Below are 18,662 nucleotides of genomic sequence, written 5' to 3' on the forward strand. Positions count from 1 at the left end.
GCAGTAAAATCTATTTCCGATTTTACACTGAGCATGCATGGAATTTTGTTTTCAATAAGAAAATGTTCATTATCCTACAGTAGTTCAGAACTTCAGACATCCCCTCCACCATACTCCTTGCCATTCATGCAGTGGCCCTAATCCCAGACAGACATGGAAATCGAACTTAGCTCCTACCTATCAGGTAGCTTTGGGTCATCTCTCCAAAAAGTGCTTCGCTTGCACCACTGCACAAATAATAGAGCCATAGGCTAAACAAAATATTAGCAAATTGAATCTAGAAATACATATATTTTTAAAAGAATATCACATGAAGACTGAGTTGGGTTTGCCCAGGAAATACGTTTAATTTAAAAGTAGAAAATTAATCAGTGATTGACTAAAGTAGAGAAAGTATGATGTCAAGTAGATTTAGAAAAAAATTGTTGATAAAATTCAACATCCACTCATAGTAATAATAAATTCTTAGCAACAGCAGAAAGAAGAGAAATTCTTTTATCTGACAAACAGCATCTAAAACAATCCTATAGCAAGCATCATACTTAAAAGCTTTCTTCTGAGTCTTATTCCTCTGCAATAAGGCTTGGAGCCTACTATCCTGTCTTCTTTGCCATATTGCACTGGATGGTTTTAACCACAAGGCACAAAAAAGAAAAACAACAACAACAGTTCATGAAGCTAAGTTGCATAAGAATATGGAGCCAAACTGTGAAGGCTCCAATAAACCCAGCTAAGGAAGCCAGATCATAGTGTGTGGGGAATTAATAGAAGGGCTAAGTAGGAAGGCGATAAGATCTGCTTTATTTGGGGGAAGATAAGGAATGGATTAGAGCAGAGAGAGTCTCCTGGCAGGAAATCCTGTGAGGGGGCAGTAATGAGAGTTCAAGTTCAGTAATGAAAGATTAGAAAGCCCTGTGTGTAAAGCTTCATGTGAATAGAAGTGAAAGGCTACTTAAGTGGGGAAGAGAAGATAAAGAATGATGCCAAGGTTTATAACTTAGGTTGGTAGAGGAAAGGAAACTTGGAAGTCAGATGGATTTAGCACTTATACACTCGTGTGTCCTTGGACAGATGATTGAACTCTGGGAGACAGAGTCCCCTTCACTGAATCAGGTTGAGAGCACTTACCCCAAAGCATCTTTATACGGGGACATGAGCATCTGCTCATACGGAGCTGGTGCCCAGATGTGTTATTGTCACCACTATTGGAATGTCCCTGGGCTCAGCCTGCACCTGAACTTCTTTTCCACTTTATTTCGTTCTACAGTCATATCTCAGTTTAACTGTCTCATGGCTTTAAATACTACCTTTATCCCTGGCGTGAACTTCTCCCCCAGAATTAAGAGGTGCACAGGTGACTTTCTATCTCTGTTTGGATATTCAGTAGGTCTCTCAAGCTGCAAACATGTCCAAATGGGGTGCCTGGCTTTTCCCCCAAAATCCATTCTTCGTCGGTGCGCCTAGACATCATGTCTTCAGCTGCTAGGGGCAAAAACCTTGACATCATGCTTGGCCTTCTTTCTCAATCCACATGCAATTTGCCAGCAAATCCTATTGACGATATGATGTGATAGAAAAAATATGGTGAATATTATAAAGCTTTAAAAGTATATATTATAGTAAAAGACACTGTCATCAAACTCCCTCAAAATACTCCCCTTGTCTTTGAACACCCTTGTCCCGTCATTCTTGCCCCTTTCTGAAGAGGTTCTGGAGGGCCCCTTTTGTGAGTGTCTTTAGTGGCTTTGTCATGGTCCTCAATGTCCTGAATTGATTGAAAATGTTTACCTTTCATGGCCATTTTGACTTTAGGGAAAAATCAGAAGTTGCATGGTACCAGATCCAGTGAATAAGGAGGATAAGGTACACCACAGTGTTTTTAAGAGCCTGTCTTTCCTTTGTGTGATACTTAGCAACAGCATTCACTACATTTTTGATCACACTTCCTAACACTACTTAAAGAGGATTTCCACGACTGCTTCAGAAAATGGTACTGGGGTTTGAACCCAGAGGCACTGTACCACTGAGCTATATTATCAGCCCTTCTTATTTTTTTATTTTGAGACAGGTTATCAGGAAATTGTCCAGGCTGGCCTCCAACTTACGATCATCCTGCCTTAGCCTCCCCAGTTCCTGGGATTACAGGCATGGGCCACCACACCCAGCCAGCTGTGCTTTGAAATGGGAGTCAGATGCTGCCATTCTTCTGCCAAAAGCTCTTCCTCAGGGTAGGAGTCAAAGACTTCCCTGTGCACTGCCAATGCTCACGTGCTCAGGCTTCCCCTGGTCACCTAGTCCGGTCACTTGTTCTTCTCTCTGTCACACCCACGCCATCACATTGGCCTCCCCTCCACCAACCAGCCCAGGTGTGCTCCCTCCCAGGGCATCTATGCCTGCAGTTCGCACTTCCTTCGGAAATTTTCCCTGTTTTATTGTCATATGGCGACTCAAAGAAATGTAGAAAGTATCTACTATGTGTCAGGCTCTGTAATTTTAGCCTGGATGACCAGGGAAGGTGACATTTAAGCAAATAACCAGAAGTGAGTAAGGGATTTCATATACAGTCTCCCAGAAGTGTGTTCCATAATCCAGTCCTGCACCTCTTAGTACAAAAGAAGCTGGGACTACAGAGAACATGCATAGTTTATACTATTACCTAGGGTTGGACATATTGTTGCCTCAGAACCAAGGTTTTGTGAGCATAGAAGACAGGGGTAATGGATATGTCTCAAGGTTATCAAGAAAAGAGCTTAGTATAGTGGCTGACATCTTCCCAGCAGTGTTTTGCTGGGGAGGTACCAGAGAATGAACCCAGGGCCTTCATACTGAGCTATATCCTCAGGCCTTTTAATTTATTTTTTATTTTTTGTTTAGAGACAGAGTCTTGCTAAGTCACTAGTTTGCCCAGGCTAGGCTCAAATTTGCAGTCCTCCTCTCTCAGCCTCCCAGAGTGCTGGGATTATAGACATGGATCATTTTGCCCCGGATTGTAACATTCCTGCTGAAAACTCTAAATATTATTTCATCATGCTTACAATTGTGGCAGTTATCATTTAATATATTTGCATTGTGTGAAACCAGTTTTTCCAGGTCTCATGAACTCACCAGACTGTGGGCGCTGGTGGGGGTCCCATTGGCAGCTGGATCCCAAGTTCTGAGATCTCACCCCACCTGCTATCAGGTAACTCAACCTTCTATAAACTGTTGCCACATGTGTGCTGTGCTAGTTGGGGTAAAGATGGAGTGGCATATGTTCAAAAGAGCCTGACAACCACCAGGCACTTGAGGGGCCCCTCTCTCAAAATGAGAGCGCTGCCTGAATCAAATGACATGGGGAGGTGCTGGGGCGATGCTTCTGCATTAGTCCAAGTCTATCAAGAAGCAACACCAGACAGGCCTCGATGCACTCAGGATTTACTAGGGGAGAAAGCAGGAGAAGTGAGGGAAGCCTTCAGATGTCTGTGCAGATCTGTATTTACGGAAGGAGAGATGAAAGGACAGAGGACAGTGCCTCAGGCCACCCTGAAAGGGTGAATGCTGGCAAACTCCACTTTGACAACCAGGACTTTGGAACTTGGACAAGCTCCGGTGCTGCCTCCCTCTTCCCTGCGTGAATCCTCTCTGAGGCTCTTCAGCACTGCCTAGGCTGATTCCTCTTCTCTGGTCCAGACCCTCCATTTAGCAGGTAACAGACACAATGAGTACCAGCAAGGAACACAGCTGAGGCTTAAGCTAGGAAGTGAGGGGATCCCTCCCATCGGGAGACATAAGGAACATTGGATATATTGGGGTGAACGGGGCATGAATGACAGTGGAGTTACCTCATGTGCCTCCTTCCAATCCCACAGCTCCCTTGCTTTCCCTTGCTGCCGATTGCTTCCCAACTGTACTGTGGGTCAATTAAACCTCCTTTTTCTGCCCATAAATCCTTTCAGTCCACCCTTAAAGTGGGGTGGAAAGAAAGGGGCTTTAGGTCCTTGCAGATCTGAGGCAAAGCTCAGCCTCACCACCTTGGGTGGTCCTCAGTCTCTGTTACCCTGTCTGTGAAATGGGATCCCATGTGCCTACCTCATATAAAAGCAGCATAACACACTTGGCCTGCAGTTGGTGCTTAACCCATGTTGCCCCTTTTCTTGCTTGGTCTCAGGCGCGTGCACTTTCACCCCAGAGAAACCAGAGTTTTTTCTGCCCTACGTAATAATGTCTGATTTTAACACTTTTGTTACTATTAACAGAAATAGCAATGTCTCCCCACTTTTAAATGTGATTTAGGCAGTGACCGTGCATGTCTGCACATTCTAATCATTTAATCATTCTAATACGAGACCACAAATGTTGGGCGTCATAGTTAAAAGGTGAACAGCAACTTTCTTTTTTGTAGAACTTCAAGTGTTACTTGGAACAAAAATATTAATCATCCTAGTAATATTTGATTTATTTAGATAAATTTAATTATCATTCAGCTTTTACAAATGGCTTTTTACTCACCAAGAAAAGTGTAATTTAACCAGTGTACTTTTAGGTCCTCAGATAAAGACATCCTGGGTTCATTTGTGATGAAAAAGCAGTTAGCTCCAGTAGACGCTGGCCCACGTGTTCTTCTGCAGCTTCCCCATCCACCACTGTAAATAATTAACATCTCCCCTGCCCTTCTACCCCTGAGCGTCCAGGGTAGGCAGCATGCTACCTCGTTGCTAGGCTGCCGCTCCCAGGCCAGAGTCTATGTAACTGAGCCAGGTCCCCAGCATGGAAATCAAATATCTCAGAGAAGGGCAGATTAGACCCGGGGTGACAAATTCACCCTGTGTGGCTGATGAGCTGCTTGAGGGTCACAGGCCGAGTAAAACAACCGCACACCGTCAGCGTAGAATTCCACACACCAACAAAACAGCCTTGGAAGTTTATTGAGAAGATGATGATTTTGAGGAGCTTTCAAAAGGTTTTGTGTTAAGAAATATGCCTTAAAAATATACACAATGAATAGGGCAAATAATACAGGTCGTTTCCCTGCAACAACGCCAGTGCTCCAACCTTAGAAGAACAGAATGTAAGGTTTCTCTAACTCACAGGTACATATGACAATCTGGAATTTTTTTTTTTCAGTACTGGGGATTAAGCCAAGAGATTTCAAACTGAGCTACATGCCCAGCCCTTTAAAAAACTTTTATTTTGAGAAAAGGGTTTTGATAAGTTGCTAAATTGCCCGGTTTGGGTTCAGACTTGCAATCCCCCTCCCTCAGCCTCCCAGGCATGTGCCGCCACACCCAGTTTGTTTATTCTCTCTTCTTAAAGAGAAGAAAGAAGAAAGGTGTAAAGTGGAAGATTTCACATTTTTCTCATCAACTAAAGATGCATTCTCCTGTCTTTTTAGGAGCCATATTTTTAAGAATAACAATTCTCTTTGAGAAAACAAAACATCAAAACAATGCTAAGTGAAATCTAAAATATAGAAAATGCCAGCCTTAGTAAAGAAACTAAACAAAAAAATTGAAACTGGTAACAATTTGTCATTTGCAGTGAACTTTGTAGACTATGTGGATCTAATGTTATAATAAAAAACAGAATAAACTCCCAGCTATCCAGATGTCGACGTATAATTAACAATGATTAATCTGAGGTAAGAAAATGGTCTATTCTGAGCCAACATGAGTGACCAGGCCCTGGGAGCTCACATGAACACCGTGAACTCCCAGAGGACTCCCAGAAAGGCATGATTTGTACTGTGAAGAGATTACACAAGACTTTCATGGCCCCAAAAGAAAGGAGAAGGGTCATCAAGCAAACTACAAAAAAGTGGGAAATTGTCCACAAGACTCGGAGGCCATCTCATTCCCAGTCTTAAGGTTTAATAGAACCCAGAGATCCAAGGAGCCTAGCATACATCATAAGGTTTTATCCATTAGTAGTATGTACACACACACACACACACACACACAAAATGCTAAGCCACACACAAAGGCCAATAATAAGTGGCTGTCAAAAGGACCTAAAAATAGATACAATTTAGGCATCTTACTTACAATCTTTCATCCATCTCTTCACAAGGGCATTACACTTCAATTAGTAAAATTCAAACAATTCAGAAGCTCTTTAAATACAAACACAGCTCTTTGGAGAAATTTCAGTTCACACAGAATAATGACCAACAACTAGAACTTCATTATTTTGTAGTTCTTCTGTGAATAACAAAAGACAAATAAGCAACTTAGATTTATTATTTTTATAACCAAATTGAAGCTCCCTCTCAGTGTGAATACAATTCAGCCAAACAGTCACATTTACAGGACTGGGTAACAATCGCTCATAGTTGCTAGTATGGAGACAGCCAAGTATAGTCCAAGCTCAGCCACTCTCAAGCTATGTAATCTTTGGAAAATAATCTTTCTCATCCTTCCTTTCTTTATTCAACAAAAGGAGATAATAATTCCCAGTGCACGGGATTATAAAGATTAAATAAAATATATGAAAGTATTTTCCAGAGCATATGTGCTGCAGTGTGATCAAAACTATGGTGAATGTTTTAAAACTTTCTAAGTTGATTTTTTTTTTTTTTCTTTTTTGGTTCCAGAGACCAAACTCGGGACCTTGCGCTTGCCAGGCAGGTGGCGGAACCACTGAGCTAAATCCCTGGCCCCAAAATGTTTTAATGTATGATGGTAAAACTCATGTTGCCATCCATCTGCCTCAAAATCCTCCCCCTCTCTTTGAACATACTTATCATACTTACCATTGTTCTTGCCACTTCCTGAAGCAGTTCTGGAAGTCCTCTTTCATGAAAGTCTTTGGTGGTATTGCCGTGGCTGCCTCAATGTCCTGGGTCAGTTCAAGATTTTCATGGTCATTTTGGCTTTAAGGAACAGCAGGAAGTTGCATAGTGCCAGATCCAGTGGATAAAGTGGAGGAGGACACATCCAAAATGTTTTTACAATAGTTGGGGCCGGGGATTTAGCTCAGTGATTCTGCTGCTTGCCTTACAAGCGCAAAGACCTGAGTTCGATCCCTGGTACCAAAAAAAAAAAATCATAAAATAGTGCCTCTCTATCAGATGACACTTGGGAGCCCCATCATTGTATTTTTATCACACCTTGTAAAGACACTCATGAATGAGGACTTCCAGAACTGCTTCAGAAAGTGGCAAGAATGATCCAATGTGTTTGAAGTGAGGAAAAGTATTTTGGGAGGGATTTATGGCAACATGTCTTTTGCTGTAACAATTTTATTTATTTATTTATTTATTTATTGGTACCAGGGATCGAGTGCTGCAATAATTTCAATTAAATATTTACCATATATTTTGATCACCTCTGTATATGGAAGCCAGGAATTGTGGCGTATACCTATTATCCTAGCACTCTGGAGACTGAGTCAAAAGGATTCCAAGTTCCAGCCCAGCCTGGACAACATAATGACCTAGCCACACCCATATATATATATGGAATAATAGTAACAATAAATGCTGAATTTCTTTGGGATTCTAAGATGCTGTGAATCATCAAAGGAAGTTATTTATATTTTATCATAGTATATTTTTCTTACATAATAATTCCTGATAGCGTTTAACTAACACTCCATTTATCAAGATATTTCATTCTCTTACCTCATTAGATAAACAATTTACAGATATTGGGAGGTAATTAATTTGGTTTAACAATTATTTAGGTCCCAACAATTATATATGTCCCAAAGTTAGAAACTTGCAAAAGAGAGAGAAGAAATTAAACATTATTCATTTTAAAAAAGAGAGAGAGAGCCACCTGCTTGTAAGGTTGGAAGACATTTTATATGTCCCTCTTAACCACATCTATGTCAACCAAGGAACCATGTAACCATCAATTGTATTTTATTTTTTTGACACTGTTGGAATTTTTTGTTTGCATTTCACCAACAAGCTGGCCTAATGCTAGGAGAAAAACTTCAGAAAAACACCCCGGCTCTGAGAGGGAATACTGGTGAGTGGTCTAGTACTTAGAAACAGTAGCCTGTAGACAGAGTTTGAAACACAAAGACTGCATCCATTCGTTCTGAGAATCTTGGTTTTAATGGAGAGTAGAAAATCTGGGCGGGGAGGAAGGTGGCAGAAACTATCAGTGCTTATAAATATGGACATGAGCCTCTGCATTTGCCAGCCAGCTTCAGTTGGAGCCTTGTGGCTGAATTCTAGCCAACAGGATATGGGTGGAAATAATAGAAGCCACTGCAGGCCTGACTTTAACTCAGCTCATGAAATCCACCAACTTTAACTTCCGCTTCTGTGCTTCCAGATGTCATAATTTATAAAACAGAAAATTTTCTCACGCTTTATCAGACTTTTTACAAGCAAAAAATTACCCTTTATTTATCATATTAAACTGTCAAGACTCCTGGTTTAATTGTTATATCACAGCTGAGCTCATCCTGAATTCAGGTAGGTTAGACAGCATACGATCTCATTAGAATAGGTGTTCACAACTATCCACTTAAAGCAAGGAATTGGACTTAAACCTATCTCAATTAATAAGTCACTAGAAAAATAAAAATGTCATAGCAAAGATATCAGAAGATGAAAAAAGAAAAGCCCTTTTCTAGTTGAAATGATCTGTCTGTCTGTTGAAAGAACATGCAATATTCTAAGCAAAGTCCAAAGTACACAGTAAGCAAGTGAAGTGGGATGTACATGTCACTCCAAATCCCATGTTTTTAAATGCACAACTCTGAGCTCAAGTGGCCATTTAAAATTCAAATCTGAGCTCCGGCTCTTCTCTGCTTACAACCTGGGAAGCAGAGGCTGCTCTTTGCTTCTCAACTCTTTTCCTGCTTATGACACGGCCTTGCTTACTTTGTAAGCCCAACTCTTAGCAATTTTTTCTCCCCTACTTCTAGCCGCTGCATCCACACCCTTCTCCACATGTGCTATGCACTCTCATCTCTGCTTCCTTTATGATACTATTCCATTTCCATGGATAAAAAGCAACCAAAAACTCAAATATGCTCTAAAATGAATAGTACCTTACACAGCTGTATGCATCTGAAAAACAGGTCATGTATAGCCTTCTCATGGAAAATGAATGGTGCTCAGAATTTTTTAGAGAATATAAAAGGAATTGATGGTGTTTTCTAGTAGTTTTAAAAGTCACAGAGTCAGAAAATATCTAAAATATAAGGTTGTAGATTCAGAATAATGAGCTTCTGCTGTAGGAATTTTCAGTAATGGCCAGAGCGATATTGCTCATCCAATGTGCTCTTGCTACAACCCCCATCAGGAGACAAACTCTACTTCCCCTTCAAACTGGGCAGGGACTTGTGGCTGCCCCAAAGAACAGAGTGGGGTGGTAATGACACTGTGTCACTTCCGAGGCCAGGTTACAAAGGGAAACAAGGCTTCTTCCCAACTTGAACTCAGCCATTGTGGTGAAGTAGTCCGGGCTGCATGGAGACAGCACATATAGGTGTTCTTGTCAACAGCCTGCTAAGGTTTCAGCTAGTGGCCAGCATCAACCCCCAAGCACGTGAAGGCACACAGCTTCAGATGTTTCCGGCCCTCAGCCTGCAAACTCCCTCAACTCATGATGAGTAGAGCAGAGATGAGCTCTCTACCTAGATATGTACACATTCAGACTAGTGAACAAAATGAATGTATCATTATTTTAAGCAACTAAGTTTAGGGATTGTTTTAGTTACTTTTCTCCTTGTTGATACAAAATTAAACACTCAGATTTTTTAATTGTCACATGCCTTTTGATTTCTTTCAAAACCCTTATCAGCATCTTAGTTACTTTTCTCATTGCTGAGACAAAATACACAACACCCAAAGTTAAAGGAGGGAAGGTTTATTTAGCTCAGTTTGTTAGAGGTTTCAGTCCACAATGGGCTGGCTGCAAGGCAGGGTGGCCTGGCAGACAGGCATCACAGAGGAAAAATAATTCATGGCAGGCAGAAGGTAGCAAAGCAAGCAAGAGACTTTAGCAGCTTCTTTCTGCCTCTTTTGTATTCTATCTAGACTACTGAGATTAGGGTGGTGCCAAAACAATCAGTGGACTGATTTAGTAATCACCCACCCTTAATCCCAGCATCACACACTGTAGATCTGGCCACCTTTGAAAAGGCCCTACCTATGACCACATGAGTTTTGGGGGGAACATCTAGCTACAAACAAGGATGCTTTGTTATATAACAAGACATAATAACTGGAAAAACTACTGTATAAGGTTCTTATGAGTAATATGTGAGAACAAATATATAATAAATATATATGTGTAAAATTCCTAATACATGTCTGAAATATAGTAGGTCCTCAATAAATGGTAGTTACCTATAATGTATCAATAACTAGAAATTGCCCACACATAGTATATTAATAATTTCTATATTTTATTCTAGGAAAGATCAGTAAACCCCTGCCTTTAATACACATAAATAAATAAGACAAAGAACTCATAAATTAATAAGAAAATAATATCTCAGCAGAAAATTGGCACTTTACAAATGTAGAAATACAAATGGTCAAAAGTAAGTGAAAAAATGTCTAACTTTGCCAAATGTCAAAGATGTAAAAGAACTACTATTATTTGTACTTTGGTAAAGAAAGATGAATAATTCCTAATATTGGTGAAGACTTAACAGATGCAGCACTGCAAGGGAGTGGAACACAGTTTGGCAGAATGTATTTTATAGTGATTTCCCTTTACAACTGCTCCAAAGGAAATGAAATACTTACAGATAAATTTAAAACATGTGCAGATATCTGTGCTAAAAATTACAAAATACTGATGAAAGGAACCAAAGACAACAAATACATTCAAATGATGATGTACTAACTAGGAGAGATGTGATATAAATACTTTTTTTAAAAGTTAATGACAAAACAATACATATATGGCTCCATTTTTATAAAATGTCATACATACACCTACTGTCTAGTTTGTGGCCAGTGAGATGTCTGAGAGGATCACCAACTTGTAACCTCACCTCTCATTTGCATGTTTGGTGTTCTGATGATTTTTACTTTTATCTACAGCCTTTGTACTGAACTACATCCCCAGCCCTACATATGTATGTATGTATTTTTATTTTGAGACAGGGTCCTGCTAAGTAGCTAAGTTGCCCGGGCTGGGCTCAAACTTGAGATCCTCCTGACTCAGCCCAAGAGCATTGGGATTACAAGGGCGAACCACCACTCCCGGTTTGTTTGAATTTTCTAAGAAAAACATTTTTATAAAAAGAAGTGAAGCTAGATTTTGTTTTGTTTTGTTTTGTTTTGTTTGTCAGTACCGGGGATCGAACTTGGACCTTGCGCTTGTGAGGCAGGCACCAGAACCACTGAGCTAAACCCCTGGCCCGAAGCTAGATTTTTTAATCCATTTTAGGGACAGTTAAAAAAGAATATGCAATAAAAAGTAAAGATATTAGAGAAATATTTCTGATAAATTGCAATATTTTGTAGCATCAAGACTCTTGCTAAAGTATATGTCTCTTATTAAGAAATGAAAATCTACAAGCATTTGCAAAGTAGTGCTCTAAACTTGAAAATACTTGGGCTGCTTTATTTAGGCTGTTAATTACCTCCAAAGAACATGTACTTGGAGCAGGAATCCTTGGTCTCAGCTGCATGTGAGAATGACCTGCCACAGCTGGAAAAGGATGGATGCACAACCAGAGGTAGAAGGGGGAGAGAAGGAGCCCTAGTAATCCCAAGAAGCAGTTCTAACAGAGCTGCTTCTGAGCAAGAGCTTTCTGAACTGAGGCCTTAAGAATTAGGTGAAGTGGAGCTGGGCATGGAGGGACTAAACAGAGTTTCTTAATTAGATACTGTTGATCTTTGGAGCCAAATACTTCTTCATTGTGGCATTGACCTCTGTTTTGTAGGATGTTTAACAGCATCACTGGCCTCTACATACTAGATGTCAGGATTCTTCCTTAGGTATGACAACACGAAATAGTTTCAGACATTACTAAATGTTCCCTGTAGGACAAAAATTCTATCCTTCTTCCCCAGGAACCACTGGGCTAAGAGGAAATGGAGCAGCCCCCTGAAAGGGAAGCCACATTGCAAAAACATCAGACTGTATCCAAATAAGGTTATAGGATTTGGGTGCAGCTAGAGTGGGTATGGAGAAGGCAAGAAACAGGTGAGTTTATTATGAGGTAAGCAAGCCCGTATTTATATCATTAATGGCCATTATAAACTTATTTTTAACCACCTGTTGTAAATATACAACTTCGTTCTATTGTTTTCACTGAAAGAAAAGCAATTAACAAGAGTAATAACAAGTAACAAATTGAAAATCAGCAAAAATTAAGTACAGAACTTTGTGAACAGAGCTCAGTTTTAGTTTACTAACAAATTATTATGAATTCAGTATGTTAAAACAACAGAAATTTGCTCTCTTTCTGTTTTACGGGCCAGAAGTCTAAAGTGAGTCTCACAGAGCCAAAAGCTAGGTGTTGGCAGGGCTGCTTCCTTCTGGAGGCTCCGGTGGAGAATCCATTCCCTATCTCTGCCAGCTTTCAGTGGTGGCTGGTATTCTGTAGCTCACAGCTGTACCCTTTAATCTCTGTCCATCTTCGGACTGCCTTTTTCCTTCCATAATCCCTCTGACTCTTTTATAATTACATTTAGGGTCCATCTGGGTTACCTAGGAAAATCTCCCCATCTCTAAATCCTTAATTATATCTGTTAAATCCTTTTGTCATTAGTGTAACATTCACAGACTCCAGGGATTAGGGCATGGATATTGTTAGGGCCATTATTCAGTTTACCACAAAGTCATGAAGATTTTAAAGTTAATGGGAAATTTCAACAGATTCTACTTATTAGTTTACTACTTTCTTTATGTGGGAAAGATTGAAATCTAAAGAAATATATAATAAAAAGTGTGACGTAGAAAGCAGGAAGGGGAAAAATTCTTGAGCTTGTGTATCAAAAAGCAAACTTCAAAATATATTCCTTATACATATCTTCCTCAGGAAAGCAAAAGCAGTTTACACAGTTCCTTAAACATAAGGCAAATAGAAATTCTCTCCCCCCACCAAATAACAGGCTCATATGTGGAAAGAATCTACATGTCCATCAATATGAAATAGCAAAATACATTATGTGCTGTTATGGCATGTATCTAGATGCCCCCCCAAAGCCTCATGTAGTCATAGGTGGAGCTTTTTGCAGGTGGTTGGATCTAGGGTGTGTGCTGCTGGGATCAAGGATGTGACGCTGGGATTGATTCAGCATGTGATGCTAGGATTTAGGCTGTCCCACCTTGGGTGTGAGTGCTACCCACCCTAAGAGTAGGTAGCCTAGATAAAATGTGAGGAACAGAAAGAGGGTCTCTGCTTGTTGCTTGTAGCTTGCTGTTTGATACTTCACTGCTTTGCTGCCTTATGGCTGCCATGAACTGTTTCTCCTCTGTGATGCCCCTCTGTCATGCCACCCTACCTTGGGGCCAGCCAGCTATGGACTGAAACCTGTACAAACTGTGAGCCAAATAAACTTTTCCTCCTTAACTTTGGGTAGTGGGTATTTTGTCTCAGCAACAAGAAAAGTAACTAAGACACGTGCATTCACAAAGGAGCAATAATATTCCTTTGTTCATTCTGTCAAGGAAGTTAAATCCCCAAATTATCAATGGAAAGATGAATGGTACAACAATATGTGTAATATGACCCCAGGTGTGTAAAGCTGTGTATATTTGATTCTGTACCAATGTGTACACACTCATATTTCTCTTGTATGAAAGCCAGAAAATATAGTCTTCAAAGTGCTAGTCTACTTCTGAGAAGTATGTCTACTTCTGAGGAATGGAAGGGGAAAAGAGAAATGTGTAAAGACAAGACAAGGTCTTTACCATGTTCAGTGTGTTTGTTTGATCAGAGTACTGGGGAATGAACCAAGGGCCTGATACAAGACCCTACACTGAGCTACAACCTAAATGCCATTCAGTGACAAAGCAGGGCACAAGTCCTGACTATCTCCAGAGCTTATGTTCTCACCCACAATATTATGCTCCTATATAAACCTCATATATAGTCTAAACACTTAATAGTGTTACTGAAGTGTGATTTACATAAAATACTACCTAAGTATACAACTGGATATGTTTTGACATATATAAATATAAACATATCTATCATCCCAAAATTTTCTTCATGCTCCTTTTTAATAACTCCCTCTAGAGCCTCCTCCTCCAATTCCCAGTGAATCACTGATCTGTTTTCTGACTCTACAGATTTGTTTGCATTTTCTAGAATTTTATGTAAGTGCAATCACAGGTTATGTACTCATTTTTCTCTGGCTTCTTTTTCTTTTGAAATCTGTTCATGTTGTGTACATCAATAGCTCGCTACTTTTTATTTCTGAGTAGTATGCCATTGTATGAAAATAACACAATTCGTCTGATGGACATTTAAGTTGTTTCCAATTTGGGGCTTTTACAAATTGGTCTGCTATAATAATTTCTGTACAAATTTTTTTGTGGACATATGTTTTTTTCCTCTACATTTTAGAAATACTTTTAATGGACAATTATTTCTTTAAAATCATGTCTACTTTCTCAGTTTAATAGCATTTCACATAGGATGATTCACTGGAAAAAAAAAAAAAGAAAAATTTGTTTGAAAAACTACCAAATCCTGTCATTACTAGCTTCAAATAGACAGATTCAGACCACTTTTTCATCTTTCATCATGATGCCCTGGATAAACACCATCATCTGTCATTTGGGTTATCATAAAAATCTATTAATAAACTGTTAAGCTTCTGTACTTGATCCCTTCAGTCTATACTTAATTGCACATCAAGTAATTTGTATAAAACATAAATTAGATCTCACTCCTGTGCTTGAAGCTCTCCAATGATTATACATTCAACTTGGACCAAAAGCCAAAATCCCAGTAATGACATCCTAGACCCATGGCAACCTGCCTCTCATTAACTATGCTTCAGTTTGCTAACTCAGCTCCAGACATATACTCTTATTCTTCCTTAGGTATGTTTTCTTTGCGGCGGGGGGAGTAATATCTAGAAATAGAATATCTGGGTTATTGGTGTGGATATGTTTAACTTTCTTGCCATATGGCCAGTCTTTTAAAATTTTAGCCATTCTTACTGATGTACAGGCATCTCCTTGTGGTTTTTCCTATTTCCATAATGACTAATGTTGTTGAGCTTATTTTATGTGCTTATTTGCCCTCCATATATCTCCTTTCATGAAGTGTTCACATATTCATTTTGGAAGAGGTGTTTTTATATTACTGAGATTTGAGAGTTCTTTATAAATTCAAGATGTAAGCTCCTATCAGATATATGCAAACATTTACTCCCAATCTATGGTTTATTTTTTCTCTTAACAATGTCTTACAAGTGGAAAAAGTTTTTTAATTTTCATGAAGTTGTTTATCTTTTTTTTTTCTTCTTGTGGCACTGTGGATTGAACATAAGGCTTTCATACTGAGCTACATCTCTAGCTTTTTTGTAGACAAAAAAGAGACCCTTTTTTGTAGGGTCTCATTATGTTGTCCAGGCTGGTCCCAAACTTGTGATGCTCCTTCCTCAGACTCCCAGAGTGTGTGCCACGATGTCCAGCCACCAATTTATTTTCTACAGAGGATGTCTTTGGTGACCTGAGAAATCTTTGCATAACCCAAGGTTTTCTTCTAGAAGTTTAACCCTTTTAGGCTTTCATGTAGGTCTGTGATCCATTTAGAGTTAATTTTTACATATGGTGGGAGATATAGATCAAAATTCTTTGTTTTTGCATATGAACATCCAATTGCTGCAGCACCATTTGTTGAAAAGTTGAAAAGATTAGACTTTCCCCAGTGAATTGTCTTTGTCAAAAATCAATTGTCCATATGTCTATTTCTGAACTCTACTATATTCTCTTGACTCGTCCATCTTGATGCTAACACCATGCTGTTTTAGTAATTGTCACTTTGTCAACTTAAAATCAGATAGTATTGCTCCTCCAATTTTTTTTTCTTCAAAAGTTGTTTTGGTTAGTCTGGGAACTTCACGTGTACTTTTAGTGTAATTTACATATGGAATTTTACTCATAAAAAATTTCACGTAGGTGCTTTGTTAGAAACAAACCATTTGTGATGTGGGTACTGTGTAAATGTCTTAAGGATATAGCTGATAACAGCTTAATCACTGTTCCTTGGTGGCTGGGATGTTAAGTAAACCTAGGAAGTGGGGATGGCTAATATAGAAGCAATTAGTCTATCAGAAGTGAACAGGACATGAAACTAGCAGCAGCAAGGGACTCCAGTTAGCAGAAAGAACCAAGAGAAATTGAGTCCCCTCTGACACTTTCTTAGGAATAGTCTTGAAGAGGGTTTAATACGCCCTATTTTAAAATAAAGTACAAAATAAATACAAACAGCATTTACACTCTATTTTAATCAAGTGATTGGAGACCAGTTTCAGATGAGACTATAAAACCAAATGGAAAGCAAGTTTTCCCTGGAGGCAGAGGAAAGGAGGCAGATACTATTGGGCCAGGAGAAGGAAAAAACGAAACAAAACCTTGGTTGGGATATCTAAGGCTCAAAGCAGTTGGTTTTGGCACATGGTCACAGGGCCCAGCGAAGGAAAGTGTCTGTGAAGAGGCGAGAACGTGCAAAATTTTTTGGCACTTGGCAAATTTATTGGGGTGACCCATGCAAGCCACTGCATAGCAATTACCTACAAAATTAAAAAACAAACAAACCCCGATGAACTTTCCCTGAACCCTGGATCACATGTTTGCTTGCTTCCTTATGAGTCTAATAAAAGTGAGGTGCACTGCCAGTTCAGGGCTCTTTGTCCAATAGAAGCAGGAGTCCCCTGAACCCCTCTTCCAAATTATCTTTGTCTTTCATCCTCATCCGCCCCTGGATTGGGGTAAACTCGTAGGCTGGTTCCTACATCAAAGTTCATTTTACAACACTTGGTCATTGTAGGAGGAAGAAATAGGAGTTGTTAGGGAATAACATCCTGTACATCTCATTTCTGTAAAAGGGAAGGAATTCTCCACTTCTCAAGAAGAAAGGTGTATGAGTCATTTCCCTGCTGTTGGGACAAAATACCCAGCGCTTGCTTCTTAAAGAAAAGGAGGTTTGATCTGGCCAAGTTTCAGTGGGCCCAGTCTATGGTTGGCCAGCTCCAAGGCAGAAATAGCTTGGTGACCAGGAGAGAGAAAAGGGAGGAGGCAGGGACAAGAATACACCTTTCCAAGTTATGCTTGCCAGTGACTCTCATCTTCTAACCAGGCCCTCCTCCAAACATGAGACTTTTGGGGAACACACCAGATCTAAACCATAACATTCCACTCCTGGCCTCCAAAAGACTCTTATCCATCCCATTACACAAAATGTATTTAGTCTATCTCTAAAAGTTGCCAAAGTCTTAACAATTCCAGCATTGCTGAAAAGTTCAAACCCAGTTTCCTCTTGGACTCAAGGCAAACTCATAGCTATGAGTCCTTGTAAAAAATCAAAAAGGAAATGAAGGGCCAGGGATTTAGCTCAGTGGTTCCGCCGCCTGCCTCGCAAGCACAAGGTGCCGAGTTTGATCCCTGATACCCAAAAAAAAAAAAAAAAAAAGGGAAATGAAATACTTTCACCATACTATAACACAGAGTAACATTCCCATTCCAAAAAGGAGGAATGGGAAATTAGACAGAAATCAGAACAAAGCCAAGACTGAAACCCAGCAGGGCAAACATTAAATCCTATGGATCCATGTCTAGGACCAGGGGTAGGCTGTGCTGAGATGTTAACTCCAAAGGGATTGGGAAGCCCCACCCCTACAGTAGTATCAATTGCAGCCCACATGTCCTCTCTTGGGTTGGGTCCACTCTCTCCCTGAGGCTTTCCTCAGCAGATGTTTCATGTTCCTGGCATCTCTCACTTCCTAGGGTCTCCACTGGACCTCTGGCTTCACTCTCAGAGCTTTACACACTGCTGTCTTGGTTCTAATTTTAGGAAGAAAAAAAACGTTATTGGTTTCCTACCATCTTATGTTAAGACAGCAGTAGTTCAGAGGAACATATTCTGGTAGGGAGGGTTCAAAGTGTAAGAGAAAACAAAATGAAAAAGGAAAATGTGATCAGGACCTTAATAGCTATGAATTTATTTTAGTATACAGAAAAAAACTGCTTATGAAAAGTGATACTGGCTTCCCACTTATGCAGCAATATAGTTTTATCCTAGAAATAAATTTAACTTTAAAAAGATTTCTTAGAGAAATGAGAAAATACATGTGGTTCTTAAAGATAGTAGAAATTGTTAAAATTGAGAAGTCTAGGATAGCTCACAGTAATGTGGAAAGAACAAGACACCCAAAATATTCATTGCTTTTCAGATATTGGAGCTTTCTAACTAATAAATCCTAAGAGTTCACACATTATGTAACTCTTTTAGAGGTTATAGTCACACAGTCACATGAACTCCCTCCCCATGATGCTATGGAGTATTGTGATGCCTGGAACTTACTTTGAAATGCACCAAAAGTTAAGACAGATAACACATAGATATCATCAAGCAAATATAAGAAAATGCTTATACTTACAGATGGTAGATACAATGTTCACGTTTTCTTTGTATTTGAAAATATTTATAATAAAATGTTGAAGGAAAAAGATCTACTCAGCTTTTTATGCATAGTCTGCTTGGCTTCACAGGTTAATTTTGATAAATACAAATCAGACAGA

The sequence above is a fragment of the Heterocephalus glaber genome, unplaced genomic scaffold (genome assembly GCF_053883595.1).
Source record: "Heterocephalus glaber isolate CG9 unplaced genomic scaffold, H.glaber_assembly_v1.0 deba00001442, whole genome shotgun sequence".
NCBI classification, from domain to species: domain Eukaryota; kingdom Metazoa; phylum Chordata; class Mammalia; order Rodentia; family Bathyergidae; genus Heterocephalus; species Heterocephalus glaber.